This window comes from Leptosomus discolor, chromosome 9 (assembly GCF_034619465.1).
Source record: "Leptosomus discolor isolate bLepDis1 chromosome 9, bLepDis1.hap2, whole genome shotgun sequence".
Taxonomy (NCBI): domain Eukaryota; kingdom Metazoa; phylum Chordata; class Aves; order Leptosomiformes; family Leptosomidae; genus Leptosomus; species Leptosomus discolor.
This window is the reverse complement of record NC_141399.1, coordinates 6,392,271-6,411,169: the sequence shown is the minus strand read 5'-3', so window position 1 is coordinate 6,411,169 and position 18,899 is coordinate 6,392,271.

Below are 18,899 nucleotides of genomic sequence, written 5' to 3'. Positions count from 1 at the left end.
TACAGTTCCTTCACAGGAATTTCTCCTGGGAAGGGATGTCTTCTATTCAAGTGCCATGTTATGACAAGCATGACAGACTTGATAGCGATCTGTTCCAACTCATGACATTGCTTAAATTAGGTTAGATAGAATCTGTGCAGGCTTTCTAAGGAAAGCTCCTCTGGGCGAAAGCACTATTATTTTTGTTAATGGCTGTGAATTATGATTTTCTTCTCCTAGGAGTCATAAACTATGTTGCTACACAGTAGTACATCATGTAATGTATGTAATACATGATTCCTTAGTAGGGGAGGAAACTATTACATTTGCATACATTAGAGCCAGAGTTGTAATCAGAATGTGTTTTCCCACTTCCTTCATTGAATATTTATGGATTTCTTTCCCACTTTCCCTTCTGCTGCACATGTCTCCTGCTTGACCTGGTGTCTTGCTCTATCTTATTCAAACTTTGGAAGGGTACATGTTTATGGCACGTTCCTGTTGCTTTGCAAACACCAAGTGACTGGCTTTCTTTCAGATTGCTTTCTAAGCCTCACACACGCTCCCATGCATATGCAGCTGCAGCCTCAGCCACGTGAAAAGACAGATGGAGGCAGAAAGCAACTTAACTCCGTCGCTGTGGGCTCACGAGCACATCAGGGCACTAGACAGCAGCTGATGACACCAAGGACACTTTCAGGTAAACAAGGGGATTTTAAGGTTGTAGCAACACCTGAGCGAGATCAAAAATGCCACAGCCGGCAAGTGACACTTTATACCTTCAAGGGCCGCCAGACCAGGGCTTATGAGAGAGGGCAAACCAGCCCATCCTGCTGTTTCAGATCTCCCACCGCCCTTAGCAGCAGGGTAGAAAGGCACGGGGCGATGCATTCAGAGCTGTGCCACTGTTTTCATTGCTTTCCATACAGTTGTTTCTGAGGGCTCAGATCTTCAAAGGTGCTCTTGGGCTCCTAAGTCACTAAGGTTTTAAGAAGAAATCCTACTCAGCAGTCTGCCAGGCAAACCCACACTTGTATTCTTCCACACCTTTGATCATTCATGTCTTGAATTTAATAAAAGCCATTCAAGTGCAAACCCAGATCATTAGGCAATAGATTTAAAGGGTTTGTTCTGAGCTTACATGAACACACCTATTTCCCCATCAATAAAAAGCAAGCTGAGAGAAGACTGACACCCATTTGCAGTTTACGAAGAAGAGCTGGAGGCCATCTGAGCAACTTGGACAAAGAGAAGCAGCGAGTACACTGGTTTTGATGCCACACGTGAGCACAGAAACAAAGCAGCAAAGCTAGAAGACTCTCAGAAGGATCAGAAGGCAATATACCACCAGGGCAAATTAACATGCGGGACTTTGAAAGAAAGTTGCTATAAGGCAACAAAAAATATATAAAGATCCAAGAAACGCTCTTGGATCTCAACCGCACAAACCCACACCTGGCCCACTTTGCTAATTACAGTATCTGCAACCTGTGTAATAGCACATCTCCAGTCTCTCCTCCAGATAACTTTGTACAAGTGTCTGGGGTTAGAGATAAAACGAGAGGTCAAGTGAGACACCCCCCACCGGTTCCTGAAGCCTTGCTGAAGCACTCAGACATTGACAGAAGCAACCGATTATGGATATGCTCGCAAGTACAGTGATGCTGATCAAAACAGAGCAGACCTTCTCAATGTCCATCATGCTGGCAAAGGCTCAGCCAGATTAAGAGGAGGTTTCACATCTGTGTATCAAAGGCTTACAGTAATAACAGGCTGCACATTCAGAACTGAGTTATTGCTGGTGCAGGGAGGTTAGAGTGAAACCAAGAGCATTTCTTACTGAATCAAACCAATTTAAGCTCAGGTTTCCAGAGTGACACATTGTTATTTGTTAGCTGAGAGATCATTCAAGGCAAACTTCAACCTTGCGGGCAGCCTGTGGGTAGCACAGCACGCAGCGATGGGCAGGGGCTCGTGCTTGCAGGGAGCTGAGAGCACTGCACGCTTGTAGGCCACTGTCACTGAAGGGACACGTAAAGACCTCTGTTTTCCCATATAGAAGTATTCTCTATCTCAGAGCAGATTTATTGCTGGGCTGCCAGGGAAGAGCTGCCCTTGCTCCTTTCCATTAGAGAGAGAGAGTGGTTACCATGCGAGCTTTCTGAGTGCGTGCGGAGGAGAAGGAGGAGGAGATGGAGTACGTGGTACTCCAAGGTTTTAATGCACAAACAAACATGTACTTAGAGCTAAAAGATGTTTAGGCGCCTAAAAACACAGAGAAGCACACGGGCCCAGATCCTGGAGGAAGAAAGTTTTTCCTCGGTAGGGATAAGTGGGATTTCCAAGTCTTTCCAGTCAGGGAAATGCAACGACAGGAGCACAGCACCTCTCTGCTTTGGTGCTCTCTGCATCTTAAAGACGCAGAAATGCCTTCATAGAACTGGTCTTTGTGCTAAAGAACAGGTACAAAACTAAAAGGGGAAAAAAATAAATCGGATGCTGCGATTTCTGAGCCATCAGGACAGGCACAAAACAGTAGCAGCTTGTTTTACCTTCTACATTTGAATTGGTGACAAGTTGATGTTAAAAAAAAAAAATAAAAACAATGTGAAAAGCATCTTGAAACAATTTTGATGCCTGTTTTCTCACATGGGACACTAACCACAATGATCTAATAATTACATTACAGTCATTTACCCTCCCAGGATGGACAGACACCATCGCTCTGCTCCTATGTTCAGTCTGGAAACATCATTAATGTAAAGCAAACAAGGAAGGAATATACTTTAAACCACTGTTCAAACTCACAATCCCTAAGGGAGGAGGTGTCACATACCATTGTACAGACACGTGTGCCGAATACCCACTCAGTTCAGGACGCACACCATTACAACTGTAGTGTGTGGGGAAGTTTGTAATTGTATTGTGCTACGATTTTGCAGTTGATAAACATCAGACTTCAGCCTGCAGTGCTGTTAATCTAGCATCTTTATGAAAACAACATGTATTTTCAAAAAGAACTGGATATTTATAGCTGGTAAGTGTTATTTGATCATTTTCATGAAATTAAATTTAAGTTCATGCTGCATGCTCTCCAAACTACTCTATAAAATTACTCTTAAAGCCAAAATTATATAAATCATAGACAAACTGATACAATCCTCACTCCTTAAAAGTACTTCATGGGTATTATTTAACTGTGATGTATGCAAATCAAATGCAAATTAAATATCAGTGGGTGTGGTGTATATGCAAATTTCAAACCCTACCCAGTCCCAATTTCCCCTTCATGAATTGCCTACAGCTATAACTCTCAGAATTTATGAGCTGCTCAGCTTCCAATACAATCCTTGTCATTGTAATGAGGCTGGAAAATGAGACAAAGTCAACCTACTGCCATAGTCCCCATTCCTCTTCACGGGGCTGGCCACCCCAAGAAGTGCTGCCTTGAAGGTGGACAGGGAAGGCACAGCACGGGAAGGTGTGGGTACTTGTGAAAAACTCCGTATAGCGAGGGCATCTGAAACTTTCTGTGTTATCCAGCAGAGAGCTGAGACACAGAATCACAGAATGTTAGGGGGTGGAAGGGATCTCGAAAGATCATCCAGTCCAACCCCCCTGCCAGAGCAGGACCACCTAGAGCAGATCACAGAGGAATGCGTCCAGGCGGGTTTTGAATGTCTCCAGAGAAGGACACTCCACAACCCCTCTGGGCAGCCTGTTCCAGGGCTCTGTAACCCTCACAGTGAAAAAGTTTTTCCTTATGTTAATGTGGAACCTTCCATGCTCCAGCTCGCACCCATTGCCCCTTGTCCTGTCATTGGACATCACCGAGAAGAACGCAAGGGCTGGTCTTCATACACGGAACATAGCATGAAATAACAGCTGCCCCACTGCTCCTTCTGGCAGCTCATGGGCACAACTAATCAAGAAAAAAACCCTGCAGCTTCTTTGTAACTCATACTCACTGCTCCAGCCTACATCTCTCATTTCTATCAGATGCAGTTCACTTTTCTGCAGCAAAACCCACTTTCATGAGCATCTCCCCACGGTTACAACACAAACTGTCTCTTTGTTTTCCATCAATAATGTGAAATGACAAATTCCATGAAGAACTCTATCACACCTGTACCTAAAGGGGATAGTTTTTATGTTGCTAAGACCTAAATGACTGGATTTAGTTCTTATAAAGGCAGATCCCAGTTTTTTGGACAGAAAGTCTCCCTCTTTCAAATCAAGTTAACATTTTGGGAAGTCTTCACACCTAAAGTGTCACCTGGCTGTAGAAATGACCTGTGCTTGGGGCCCACTCATTAGGGGGATCAGTATTTTTTCTGTAGGAAATGTGGTGGTTATCCTTCTGACTGACATAGCTGCCACTGACACAGGACATCCAGCACTGAAAGAGATGTGCCCATAGCTTGAGCTGAGCCCTATAGACGGGTGCACTTCAAACCCAAGCCTCTCCAACACCGATCCCAGTGGGAAATTTTCCATATACTACGCTGACAAAGCATTACAAGCGTTCTCCTCCATCTTCTCCTGATACTTGAAGGCCCCCCGCCTTTGATTTCCATTGCAATTTTCTTTTGAATCATTTATCACAAAGGCTGCGAGGACTTCCACCTGGTGACAGCCTCGCTGCATTTTTCTTGAGATTTCACAAAGAACCTTGCAGTGGCTTCATTTCCCTCCAGGGCCCTCACCAGGGAACCAAGACATCAGAGTTAGTTGCAAGAGACTCAATAACAGAGAGGCTGTCTCCCAGACCTCAGGCTTAACAGAGGAGTTGTTTCTCCACCCTGGCATGTAAAGGGATTTCCTTCACAGTTTCAAAAGCAATTGGATAAAGCAGCCCCCGAGTCTTTCCTTCACTTTCCACCTTTCTACCTCTCATAATATATAAGGGATTTGGCTATTTTTCACTCCTGTATTGGACTCATTTCATTGAGGACATACATGTAAAGATGCCTTTTTTCTGAAAACGGTTCCCCATCACCACCCACAGCAAATCTGAGGAGCATACATCGATATTTACCTAGTAAGAGAAGCGGGGCACCATCCAGCCCCTCTGAGCCCAAATACAAAACTGACTTCAGCAATAGCCTTTGGAGATCACCCCCCTACAAAGAGCAGAGACCACATGAGACAGCAGGAGGAGGGGAAAGGAGAGAAATTGAGGTTTTCCTAACCCCACTGATTGAGGACTTGGAAGGAGAATGGACCAAAACACACAAGACAGCTCAGTGAGTTTGTCTGGTTCAGAGATCCACCAGGACTCCCAGCTGCAGCCCACCATCGACAGCACTGGTAACCGGGTGTATTTGCTAAGCGTGATTACATTTTCTATTTTTATTAGACGTTTGCTAGCCACACGGCCTGCCATAGCCACGCAGAAAGGATATTTAATATGTAGAACAGAGACATCCTCAACAAACAGGATTAAATAATTAATATTGGTTTTGAGTAAGCAGCTCTATGAGGCACAAAGGAGAGCCTGCTTTTTGCTTCAAACTCAGTGAAGGCAAATCTTGTGTTCCTGGAGACTGGGAAAGCTGCCTTTTCCTCTGTGAACTCCTTTTGGAGATAGCGCAGTTTCTCTGAGCCCAAGGTAGCCTGGAAATCTCTGCACCAGAAAAGGTATTTGAAGAGGAAATCAAGGAAAAATGCAGCTCTGAGCACAATGTGCGTGTGAAGCCCCGTCTACTGCAAATAGAACACTCTAATTTGTGACTGCAGACCTCAGAGTAACACGATCAAAGGCAGTGTCTGATGGCGTGGTACTTGTGACTTGTTCCTGTCTGTTCTGTTCCCAGCTAATTATCCCTTTCTTAAGTGAATGGAAAATAGTTTAACCTGGTTTTGCAAAGCTCATTCCATCAAATTAGTGAAGTACACAGTGCTTTCATTGCTAGTAAAACCTATACCTAGGAACTACTGAAGACAGTAGAGCCATCTCTTAGCGTAACATTTTCTATTTGACAAACTCAACCAGTTCCTCCAAGGGGAGAGGAACAAAACATGCGGGAAAACATTCGGCACAAACCACCACCTTCATCTGGCACACAAATCGCTTGTCTTCCTCCCATCCACCTTCAGGAGCAAAGGATGGTGGTGAGCATTCAACATACCCACTCCTTTTTCCCTACTGAAAGCAAGGAACAAACCAAAAACCCACCAGATCATTTCCTCTCCCTAATCTGCTTTCTGCCCGTGGGCGCACGGGATTTCCCAGCACTGATGGTTACAGCTTGCCAGGATTGCCATCATAAGGCTGTTATCCTCAGCCTTTCCAACGTTTCATAACGTACTCTCACTCATATACTAAGCATTATGTAGCTCTGGTGAAAATCATAGTTCTGCAAGGATAGAGAGAGCACCCAGCCTTTGGATTAGCAGGTTTATTCACCATTTAGGAGTGTCTTAGCCTATTCGTAGCCTTGGAAGGTAGCAAGAAGGAACAGCTACTACCCAAGGAGTGGTCTCCTTTGAGTATTGGCGGTTCTGCACTTTGGGAACCCTCGTTAGCAGTCAGCACTCATTTTACCAGCTGCTGTTAAGCTGCACCTGTGCTTTGGTCTCATGAGCCTGTCAAAGTAATAATGCAGCTGACATCTCCTCAGTCTGCTCTACATTTTATGGTTTTATAGCTTATTCCTCTATAACGTCACTATATACATGCACTTCATGCGGGCTGACCTTGAGATGCAACAGCTACTGTTAGATAACTATACCCGTAATTTCAGCTCAGTCTTTACGTCCCATTCAACCCTTTCCATATTGAAACTAACCCAGGTCCAGCTGAAACTCATGGGAAACCTCTGGCACTAGATGGATTTCTCTCTATCCTGTCTTCACGCTTCTCTGATCAAGTAAGCTGTAGTGTTACCAAGCTTTTCTTATAAAAACAATCCTTCCTTATTTGGAAATAAATTTAGAGCAGTGAATTAGAGAATTACAGAAGACAGACCCACAGGGGGACTGAAAAAGGTTACCCAGCCTATTCCCCCAGTCCCAACAGAAGACCATATCTGCTTAAACTATTCATGAAAGATCTTGCTTAAGCTATGGCGAGAATTTCCAAGAGTGAATCGTGCTGCACTTGCATTTAGACATGATTTTTTATTATTATTATTATTTGCATGGTTTAGTCCTGGCACAGGTTTTTATATAAATTCTAGCTCAAGGAGTGAATCAAATTAAACATCATTATTATTGGGGGGGGTGTCAGGGGGTGGTGTTTGCATTAAGTCAGTGTGTAAAATACACAAGACACTGTCAAAATAAATTGTGAGTCTCTTTGTCTGCACTTTCCAGTCTGAAAAGATTCCAAACTACACAATGCAAAACACACATGAAGTTGGAAAGTATCCTATGGGGAGAAATGATAAATAAAACAATTTGATGCCTATCCAACCTGACATAACAAAGAAACATTCTGAGCAGTGGTTCTCGGGGATAAAAATCATTCAGCTTTTCATTATACGTGTTAATTTATGCTTTACATATTTTAAAAAACAGTACATTTGTAACTTGAAAACTTACTATTACATCTCGCTATGAATGTCACTCATGCAATACGCAGAGAAACACTGGTAGATCTAAGCACCAAGGAAGGTGCATATGCAGTTACTACCAACACTTGCTAGTTTAGTGTGGGACGGTGCTTCGCTGAACAATTTTTAGTCCTAAGCACAGATGGCCATCTTCTTCCCAACCACAGCTCTGTCCTCGGTAGCATCAGTGGGAGGAAGGTCTCAGGGCACTTGGCTCTGTCACCTCACAAGAACATCCAACCCTTTGAAGTATACTTCAGTTCATTAAACCAGTTGCACCCAGTAAGGAACAAATGCAAATCTCCTTATATAAAGTCCAGTAGAGAAGATACAAGCCAGCCCCTCCAGGGCTCAGGAACTGGAAACCATTAGGATGAAGTTTCTGGAATGCCATTGCCCTAAACCTTCCACAGAAAATATTTCTTCCAACCACACCATATGTTGAATCAGTTCTGAAGCCAGTTGCTCATTCTGCAACAGCATTAAACCAAAAAGAGAAGGGCGGGGGAAAAGCGCCTAATGCTCTAGCAGCTGACTGTAATATCAGATGCCAATTAAACCAGTCAGTCTAGACAGAATTTCAGTTTGGTTGTTGTAGTTAGTCATGATTGCATCATTGAGACATGATTCAATGATGCTTCTGACTCGAAAAGGTAGGTCTTTCAACCTTTGTTCCTTCTGATCAAAAAGTCACAAATCACACTCCAGGGTATAATTTAGTATGTACCAGACAAACAAAGAGGAGAGGTTAGCTGTTTTTCAGTTTCAGATGCAGAAAGCATTCCTGCTTTGAATAAGCAGAATTAAAAATAAAAATTAAAAAAAAAAAACAACAACAGACAACAAGCTCGAAAATAAGATGATCAACAGCATATTCTCCTACAAATAGAAAGCCTTCTGACTCTCTCAAAGAAATTACAGATCAATTGCCTACCATCACGTGGAAATTTCATATAGAGGCATGCAGCTATAAGAAAATGCATACTCACTCCTGTCTTGAAAACCCTGTTATTGTCTGGATTTTCTTACGAGGCAGACATATTTTGCATCGTATTTTCAACACAAAATCAGAAATCTTATATTCTGGAAGCACTACAGATGTAGCACACCTTTGGAATAATTGCCAACTAATGTGAACAGAGATCAGAGGTTAAACTATACACCAGCATGGTTGTGAACAACTGAAACAGGTTTGCCTTGCAAAGAAGCCTCAACTTGTCCCCCAGCCAGAGAGAAATTCATTACGTGTTATCTGCTACTGTTTAGGTAGCCTCACCCCACCTATTCACTTTATACCTACTGAGATGGTCAGTCTATGAATCTGTAAACCAGCAAAACAAGTAGTTGTGGAGAAGTGTGTTAATGATGTACATATGGCTCTTCCTTCCTTCCTTTTACCTGCAAGCAAACTGGTAAGTTTATGTTTCTCTGCTCCAGCTAAGTCCAGCCCATCACACACACTATATCATTACAAGTTCTGAAAAAAAAAAACTAGAGTCATTATATGTGAAAGAGATTGATGACTTTCTTGCCTGATAAAAGTCAGTGAAGAATAAAAATACCCTACTATAACCAGAAGTAAACAACACCTTTTCACACACCAAAAAAAAAAAAAAAAAAAAAAAAAAAAAAAAAAAAGCCAGGACCCAAAATAAATATTCAAAAAAGCAAATCTTCAAAGCACTTCTTCCAACAATAAATAGTTTCTTGAGGTTTTCAAGAGCTGATCCCTCACCCCGAAGATTCTTACACACGTTCTTCTCTTACCACCACCTCTGTGCTATCTGCCAACAGTATCATCTTCTACCTGCCAACAGTATCATGTTAGCTGACACCCAGTTTATCGTGCAGAGCCCATGAAACACCACAGACAGCTCTGCTAACACCCAGAGATATTCTTGTGGTCACCACCATCCTTATCCTCCCGAATCAATCTGCAGTCTTTGATGCAAAGTTCGAAGAAACTATTAATAACAGTATGTACCAGAAGTAGATGGTTCATTCTCAGCATAGTTGCTATCACCGATGTCCAGCAAACCTGGGAGTGGTGACAGGCTCTGTTCTCCCTTCCTTGAACAGCCCATAGGCATCCACACAATCCTTCCTTTGCTCCATTAATTATGCAAGATGATTGGGAGGGATGGAGAGGTGCTGCAGGCTTGGTTATCAATAGTCTGAGGATGACACTCAGTGTCCTCATTCTCCACAGATACCACTGCTGACACTAACAGCACACCAGATCACCTCCAGGAAAATAGCTCTTGGAGAGGAGCAGATGGCTTGAACTGAATCCAGGCAAGGCTGAAGTGAATGAATCTAAGCACGGCCAAAAAGCAGGATGAGAAGAAGGATTTCTTTCAACAGCTCATGGAAACATCATCTTCCCCTCTGTGGAAAAGCACACTGCCCACGTTTGTCAAAGCTGGGCCTTGGGTCTGACTCCTTGCAAAGTCTGGCTGCTTAGGTGGCATCAGTAATCCATGAATTTGTCACCTCTGGGCTGGATTTTAATAACTGAACATGTTTTGAAGCTCAGTGTGGGAACTGTGCACCGGCTCCAGCTGGTTGGGAATGGGGAACAACTGTTTTTTCTAAGGTTTATGCTGCCAAGGGCATATCTGTTTTGTGCTTAAGTCTTTCCCATAGCTCCCAGTCAGCATCTGATGCCAACTTAAGGCCCCAGTTCTATTTTTCAAAGCAATTAGTGTCTCAAGACCCAACCAGATCAAAGTCTGAATTTTCATCCAGGAACCCCCATGGCAACTGTGCTCCTTTGAGAGGTCTTAAATCTCAGAACAAAGCATCTAGGAGAGCTGTGAAGAAAACAGGCCTTTTTTTATCAATAGCTATGGAATATTTTTCTAGCGGAGATCAGGCAAATCCAGATTCTGGTACACTTCAGGCATTATTTCTTTAAGGTGGATTTACTTCTTAACTTGAATGCACAACTCAGATAACTATTTCATTCCAAAACTCTTCCAAACTTCCTCATCATATCAAATGTCATGAGTTTCTACTCCCTTTGTGAAGGACTGGAAGAGGCTCTACAAAGTCCATCAAACGCTTAACGCTGCTGCTGAACTTGCCCACAATGTACAGATGCTCCAGTGGTTTCATACCCTTAGAGAAAGCATGGAAAAGCAAGAGCAGGAAGAATTTGCTCAATGCAATTCAGTCTGTGCTTCAATCTATCCTTGACAATTTTTTTTTGATGACACACCGTATCAGAGAGGAACTTAAAAATTATTTTCATCTGATGTACACCTACCTTCTCACATCTGGAGGTTTTGCAGCTTCCTCATGTGAATTCTTTTGTTCATTCCTCTTATGAATTACAAGTAGATTTAGGAAGCTTACTATTTGCTCCTCCTGCAGCTCAACCACCCTGACAAGATCCAGAGCAATGTTATATATTGCTCTAACTCACCTAGTACACCTGCATGCAGGAAGACTGATTTGTCTCCAGTATCAACCAGTGGAATTAACACATTTATTTGCATTGAAAGAGGTTTGGTTTTACAGCTCCCCGTATTCTTAAGAATTACAAGAGGACAATATTTTGCAGATGGATGTGACCTTATACATGGTATGTGTGTTAAGCTGGCTTCAAAAGGCCATTTCTTCAGGAACTGCGTTTTTTTCAAGGCTGCTTTTCAATAGCCTCAAGCACTCTTCTCCTATTTTGTTCCCCTTCCCAGAACGTCCCTCTCTCACTGAACTTTCTCAACGCTGAGTCCTGCTAGCGGTAGATGCAATTATCTTGCTGTTCCCACCAACATCCATGGCGTCAGTTGTTAAAAACACACTTGGAGTAGCACAGGCAACCCCTCACATTCATCATATTCCGCCCTTACGCAGACAAGATTAAAGGCCTTTCAGTAATTAAAGATGGAAGGATGTCATTGAAAGGCACAGGGTAGCTGGGGAAGGTGAGTTATCCAAGTGACACATCTATGATCCTCTTGTCTCTTCTGACCCCTTGTTCTGAAGGCTACTGTTTGTAAATCAAGATTAATGAGAAGAACAGCACTTAAGTGTACCTGATCATAAATCTGGGAGAGTTAGTACACTCTATGACAAGATTAATATATTTTATATCTGACACTGTCTGTGTAATGCTCTGTGTTCAATTTATTACCATCTCAGACCTGCAAGTGGAGCATGGATTTACTTGCAGTGCAACTTTCACTTTTTGCAAAGCTGTTGCATTTACAACTCCATATCCAATTTTATCCCTCTTGAGGTTATTTTCAACGTGAAAAAACTATTTTCTTTTAACATAGTTCCAGTATAATTCTACGTAAAACAACATATTGCCAAAAAGCCACTGAAGAGCACTCTTAGTTAGATCACGAGGACAAGCAGCTAGGAATTTTTTGAGGAAACATATCAGAAAATGTCATTTCACCTAAATCAAAACGTTTTACAGATAAAGGATGGTTCAAAAATGTATTACTCAGAAACAAAAATTCTAATCTAAACTATATTTAATATGCTTTTTTACTTGAAACGGGCTTCATTTCTGTATGAAATTTCGTTTTCATTCACTTTCTTCCTTTGAAATTTATAATGATCAGCAAATACTTCTTTTAAATTTAAAAAAGTCTGAACTCAAACTGCAGTAATCGCAATTTACCGAAACACATTTTTTCAACAGAACTGGTTCCTCCTCTGAAACTACCCCAGCTGATGAATCAAAATTATTGAGATTTTTATTTTCTACCTTAATCTGAGATGAAAATATTTTTCAAATCTTGAATTTCTCACAGATTAGGAAAACAATCCCCACTGAGCTATAATGGACACACAAACCCTACAAGAAACCATAAACTACTTGGAAGAATTCCTTTAGCAGATCTTTGAGCATCCAGAAGTTCCTGACTATGGTCAGGAACGTGCCGATAAGCAGTTTCTCAAGTTGTCTCCCTGGTGAGCTAAACACACCTGGGATCAGCATCAGACATTGCACAGAAAACGCTTTTGTGCAACAGCTGCACCAGTTTCAATGACAGTATGGGGTAACACATAACAAAAGTAATACCATCTAACACGTCCCACATAGCTGAAGCAGCATGGAGCAAGTAGAAATGGGATTCAGTCCTGCTGAAGGACCTCCTCACTGATTGCTTCCACCCTGTTTGCTTCTCCTGTCTCACTCCTGTGGCCCCAGTGAGCCCCCCCAGGCATGAGAGCTGGTGGCACATCTCCTCCCATGGCCTATCCCTCCTTCCAGGACTGCACTTTCACAATCATGTGTGCCAAATTGCTCCTGTCCCCTCCTGAATCAAAATCTAGAGAATATCCAGCAGAGGTCCCTAGTTTTATTCCTCTGAAGAGCAACATACGGGCGTAGGTCATCCATCTTTCAAAACACTCCTCTAATTCACGTCATAACTCCAGTGGCTTCCAGGCTGACACGTGCCATGAGAAGTATGTGCATGATGGAAGCTAATCTGACCACCCAAATTTCTCACCCAAGGCTCACCATGCTTACATGCTTTGATTCTCCTTAGCACACACAGCCATGCTTCTCACCAGCGCCTGCCCTCTGCCCCAGCGTTTCCTGAAGTCGGCACCCTACCAAAAGGTTGCTTCTCATTATATTTCTTGCTCTTCAGTGCCACTATCACCTCCTCCCACCACACCATATGTTCCTCATCTCTTCCCCGCTGAGCAGTCTCTGGTCTCTGAAATCTGACAGCTGAAATGACCTCCCGCTCCTTGGCCCCCGGTTCTGTCTCAGCAGAAGTCAGAGACTGCCATTGGCATGCTCTGCTCGCCTCAGGAACCAGATCCACACCTGCAAATGAGGGTAAAAGCACATCCTCATTCCCAGCCTTGACCTACTCCATCTCCTGATGCTGTGGGCTTTTTGGGACACTGAGGTCTCCTGTTATTTGGCTATGGAGCACTTAAGCACTGCCTCACACCTGATTGAGGTCGCTGGGTGCTTTCATTACAGAGATAGCTGAACCTGCTTCCCATATTACTACTGACTAGCCATTTTGAAAGCCTTTTCATCACCAGCACCACTGAAAAGCTTCTAACATAGCATGAATTCTCAAAAAGATCCTCAAGACACAAGGTCAGAGTCTTGCCTGTAAATAAACCAGTTACTCCCTTTTCGTGCTCCAGCTCTGCAGCCAGGACTAATATAAAGCAAAGTCAAGTTTTCTAATCTTCCACGGTATAAACCACCCAGCAATCAGAGGCTTATTAGCAGATAATGATTTACTTTCTACCCACCAGCTATTTGCTAGGATCATCCACTCTCCCTGTCTGAAGTACCGTCAGGGTTTCTCCATAAGTCTACTCCATTTATCATTAGGGGGATTTACACTGTAAACAGGACAGCTGCATTACTAAGTCTAATTATACCCTGAGAAGACAAAGCACCGTGTGCCTACACACTGCGCTGGAATTAGAAGTCCAGGTAGAAGAGAAGAGAGGCTTTTAATTAAACAATGTCAGTTACCTTTCACAGAAAGCCTACGATTTAATTTAAGCGCACACACAGGAAGAACAGTAGGTCAAACACCTTCCCCATCTTCTGAACTTCAGGCCTAGTGATTGCCAAACACGACACAATCATTTCTGCCCACCTGCCTCACATTTCTGTTTAGAAGTACTTCATCCTTGTTTTTTGGCTTTCTTTCCTTTAATTAGGAGTAAGGAAAAGGTTGTAGTGACTTCATAGCATGTCAGATTTAATCTGCATAAGACCCCACCACATGTGGGGGGTGTGTGCAGCACGAGTTTTTAATAAAGGATTACAGAATGCACCTGCTGTGGCTGAAATATTGTGAGCTTTTTCTAAGCTCTGGGAGGCCTGCATTAGGTCAGGTTTGACTTGAACGTTTATTACTTACCAACCTTTGGCGTTGGGATGGAGTCTGAAGCACAGCGATGATGCCAGCTGATTTAAATTGCCAAAAAAAGTGATCAGGTTGTTTGCACAAAACCAGATAAGTGTTTGTCTTAATGACTGTTTCAAAGATGGGCAGAATTCCTTTGCCCCAGACAACGTAGTTTTTTCCGTTCCCAGATGTCATCAGATAATGAGCTTTATGCCAACAAGTTAATTGCAAAAGCAAAGCAATGTAAATATATAGTGAACTATAGTCATGTATTTTCTACAATTGCTTCAAATTTAGTGTAATGAACAGTGTTTTGTGAAGGAAGATTGTAGATGCCATGGAAAATAAATGCTGTTTCTGAGTGTGACATTCACCCAGCCAAACTGGGTGTGCCAATTCTCCCCTTTGCTTGCACCACCTGTACTGCTCATTGCTTACATCTTTCACAGGATGTGGGACACAGGCGTCAGTCGTTTTCTCCATCTGAAGGAGTTCAACCCAAAGCTCACCAGACTACACCCATTTGGTGTAGGTATGGGACGGATACCCCTCGCTGAAGCAGTTCCACGCTGCATAGGCAGATCCAGGGTTACTGGGGCAGACAGAGACAGCACCTGCACACCCTCCTGCAGGTTTGAGAAGTCTCCTGCTCACACTTCTGTTCCATTTTCTGGTTTTGAGGTCATCTTAACTAAGAAAAGCTCACTGTAGACCGTTATTGGCGTGTGCAGTTATACAGCCTGGTTCAGCAGCTCTTACGAACACCAAGCAGCAGCCAGCAAAAGAGCAGTTAAACAGACCACTTCACCTGAGTGTTTTCAGCAGCAGGGCTGCAGAGCTGGACCTTGCATCAGTCCAAGTACGTCTAGGAAACAACCGCCTTTGGAGGGTTAGATGTCTCCTTTTGAATAAATCACTTGTCAGTCAGTTCATTGCTCACAGCTGCCAGTGTGTACCAGACTATTTACTGCATCCAAGCCATTTCCATGCTAATGGTACACAATAGAAGAGAAAGACATACTGAAAATACACACAGCAGTGACAAGTGTTAATAGGGCTGCTATCCTGCTTTAAAGCAATTCTATTAACACATTATACTGCAGCTGAGGGTAATTATTTCCAGGGGAAATGGTTTTTGCGACCATGACCCATGGTACGCTCTTATAATGGTGATTAAACTCACATGTGACTAATATACATAAGACATTAACTGAAGTTTGAGGATTTATTAAGATTTGCAGAGACATCTGCAGGGCCATAGAAGACAGTCTCCTTGGGCTGGAGTAACAAAAAAACGAAGTAAGGCAAGTTCGTGTTGGCCTATAAAGTTAAATAAATGGATTTCAGATTTTCAGTAATATGTCTTAAAGTAACACCTCCGCAAATCTAACATTCTATTTAGTAAAGAAATGAAAATGAAAGGGTTGTTGCTTGTGATGTGTAATAAAGTACTACATTTTGCCTTCAGTTAACACAACGAATATCAAGCTAATTTAGAAACATGGGGGAGGGGGATAAAAAGTAAGGAGCATTCAGATTCACTGCTTCTCATCTGGAGCATTGTCTGTCTCTTTCTTACTGCAACCTGATGGCAGCACCACGTTGTGCATTCAGTACTTCCCTGCCATGCAAATAAGCAAAGTACTGGTAAATATGGGATACTCCTTGCTCCTTTGCAGCATCCAACTGGCCAAGCCAGTGCTGGAGACTGATTAAAGCCAGCAACTGCTCACTCTGCCATTGGAAAATCTCCACCTCTGTCTCTGTCCTGACGCTGGGCTCACCATTATACACCAGTCTGCCTGGCTGCAGCGTGCATTTACCACCGATCCAAATCAATCCAAACAGGGACTATAACAGGGCAAACAGCAAAAGTGCTAATGCAAGTTATGCTGTGCCATGCACGCTGCGGCACTAGAATGTCAAAGCCTTTCCAGCTTCATAAAAGGAAATCCTTTTATGGATTTCCACAGTGACTTGATGTGATCTTTACAGTCACAGATAAACGAGAGCAGCACCGGCAAGCTAACAGCTTCCCACACGCTCTCAGGATGGCCATGTTGTGCCAGCGTGGCATCTGGTTGCAGCTGTGGAGCAGTTGGCAAACCTTAAGCCCGTCCTTTATGGGAAACCATGCTGCAGCACCTGTCTAAGAACAAAATGCTGTTGTGAAGAGCTTCCCCCGGTGCACGATACCGTAAACGTTCTTGAAGAACAAAATAAGCTATTTTGAAAGGAAAAATGGCTCTAATTCTGTCCATGCAACAGCAGGGCAGGAGGCTTTAACGAGTATCTCTCCATTGCCTTTTGAATGTCTGTTTGGATACAAGAAAGGGAAGGGAAAGGAGAATAGAGGTGAGGAAAATTTGGATCTACGCCATGGGTTGAACGGGTATAGATGTAGCTTTTACCACACAGCCAACTTTTCTGCTGTGTATTCTGCAATGCCCCACGGTAGCTGCACACAGTCAACATTTGACAGACAAGTTGGCAAAGCTTCCTACATCTTACATTACTTACTACACAGCAGACTGAGAGTTGTAGGCAGGCGGGCTACAGGAATCCACGAGGCAAACACTACAGTTTGGCTTCTCCCTTGAATCTGTGCCTCGGGGACAAAATGGGAACAGCCTCGGCTTCTTAGCCCTCACCTTCACAAGCAATAGAGTAGAGAGGGATGCAATTGCTTTCAGACATTGGTTGAAAATCTCTGGGCTCTGTCATTCATGCAGAATTTCTATTGATGAACTTGCACATTAGTATATCCACCGCATTTATAAGACTATCTGAATTATTCAACCATGTTGTCATTCTTTGTATGTAACGGTCTGCAACTGGATCTCAAATACAACCTCCGTTGCAGGACTCTGATTAACAGCAGAACCAAATTCAGCATTTCTCTCAAGCAGGTGACCCTCTCTCCTAGACTCCTGTTTAGCCACCCACTGAAATCAGCTGAGAGCTGATCCCCATGATGCAGATTAGGCCATTTATGGACTTGACAGAGAAAAATAAATATAGAAGATTGACTTTGTTATTCATCAAATATTGACTTTTCCTAGATTTGAGGATATAATGAATCATACCCCAGAAAGTACTGTGGTGGTAGACAACATTAAGAAAGGAAAGAATGCCATTTATATTTTCAGAGGCTACTTATTCATTTATACAGCTACTTATCAAGCAGGGAGAACAGCTTTGGTAGCTCAATAATGTCATTCCTTCATTAAAACAAACCTCTAGAATCTCCAAAGCAATCTTTAAATTGAGACTCTCCTAAGGTAAAAAAAAAAAAAAAAACATTGTTGGAGAGTACAGAAAAGGTTCCTGCCTGTTTCAGAGGCTGTCTGACAGAACGTAATTCGACATACCAATGGATCACCAGATCAATGACCCAGGCACATAACTCTGTTGAAATATTCTTGACATGGCAGACATTAATGACTTGGAATAGGCCTATGGGGTCTAACCCATCAATGCAACTGCAGCAATTCAGCAGACTGTAGCATCTCTAAAATTGCCACCAGTCCATTAAAACGTAGGCCTACAAGTGTACGTCTCTCTAAAGGAGGAGCAAAGTCTGATTTGATTTGACAGACTGAGATAGCCTCATCAGAACTATTAACTAAAATACCTTCCAAGGTGCTTATGGGGGCCTTGGATCGTGTGAAAACCTCACTCCTTTCACATGCCATGACTACAGAACGCCCATGGGATGCTTGAATGGATAAACCAAGATTTCCTTCATGAAATCATGTCAACACAACACAGCACAACCGCCCCGTGCAGCCCAGCCAGCCTTCCCAATTCATGACCACCAGGTCCTTTTCCTAGTGAGGATGTCCGAAAGGAACTGAACATTGCTAATTGGCAGAGCCTTGCTTTGACGTGGTGGGCAGCTGGTTTTGATGTGGCCAAGCCTCTTTCCTGAGCTGAGAGGAAACACCAGCAAGCTTTCCATTTTCACACAGTTCAAACCCATCAATTTCTTCAGCTTCTCCTTTCCCCCCTGCTCTTCCAAACACTCCTGCTCTTCTCTCCTCTGCCCTTGCCAATGTGTGATGTTCTCAGTGGATGGAGCAAAGGGGCAAAGATTGGGAGTCAAAACCTTGGGAAAGGAGGAGTGACCAGACCTGTGCGCAGCCAATGTGCCAAACTCACCTTGTGGTGCTGGGGGCCACAGAAGTTGCACTGAAGAGACTTCTGTCTCAGCAGTCAGTCGCTGAGATTCACAGATCTCCATTCCTCATCGTTGCTTGTCAGGAAAGGAACCCAGCGTGAAGAACTTCATGAAGGTCTTTATGACTTTCATGGAAGACAACCTGTTGTGGTGAGGAACATAACTTGGTGGGTGAGTAAATGGAGAAACAGCAAGGGCACAAGGGAGAAAAGGCACAACAATGATGATCAGAGCTATACCAAGCCCACGTTTTAAGGGTTTCTTTGCAAAAATATTTACATATATTTGGATAGAACCTTTCTAAAACGAAAACAAAAATATTGATAC